Here is a 723-nt window from a genome sequence, read left to right as displayed (position 1 = left end):
CACTCATGAATGGCAGAGGCAAGGGACAGTGACATTGCCCTAGCAAGCATGACAATGCCCTAGACAGTGGTTCTTAACCTTTTTCATCCCATGACCCGCCGGGACTAATCAGAGTATTATTATGACCCCCTATAATAGATTTGGAAATAATGAACCTTGTCTAAGGGTCAAGTAAAAAAAATTACAGGAAGACCATGGTTTACTCCTATACAATTTTATTGGAAATACCACAGAACAAAAACCTTGAAAAATTCCACTTTCGTATCCTCTACAAATGCCATAAAATTATAAATTCCAAAGAACTATTCAACATCATACAAAATGGTTTAAGGGTACCTGAGACTTGCACGCATTCGTGGCACGCACTGGCACGCATTGATGCGCGAACTCGCGTGAACGAGTCGTGAAATTGTCGTGAACAGTGCGGGGACGATGCATGGCATGCGTGCCATACGTGCCCAGAACTTTGAAATGTTTAAAGTTTGTGGCACGCATTGGCACGCCAAAAATAGTCGTGAAATAGTCGTGAACGATGCGCAAACTGGAGTGAACTGGAGTGAACAGTGCGGGAACTGGCGTGAACTGGAGTGAACGATGCGGGAAGTGGCGTGAAATTTATAATGAAGAGAAACAAAAAGGAAACGAAAAAATTAATGAAAAGGAAAGAAAAATAAACCTAATAAATTTTTATATTTTCTGTTTTAATGTGAAAAAAAAATGTTA

The sequence above is a fragment of the Palaemon carinicauda genome, chromosome 26, assembly GCF_036898095.1.
Source record: "Palaemon carinicauda isolate YSFRI2023 chromosome 26, ASM3689809v2, whole genome shotgun sequence".
Classification (NCBI taxonomy): domain Eukaryota; kingdom Metazoa; phylum Arthropoda; class Malacostraca; order Decapoda; family Palaemonidae; genus Palaemon; species Palaemon carinicauda.
Note: the sequence above shows the minus strand (reverse complement) of the source record.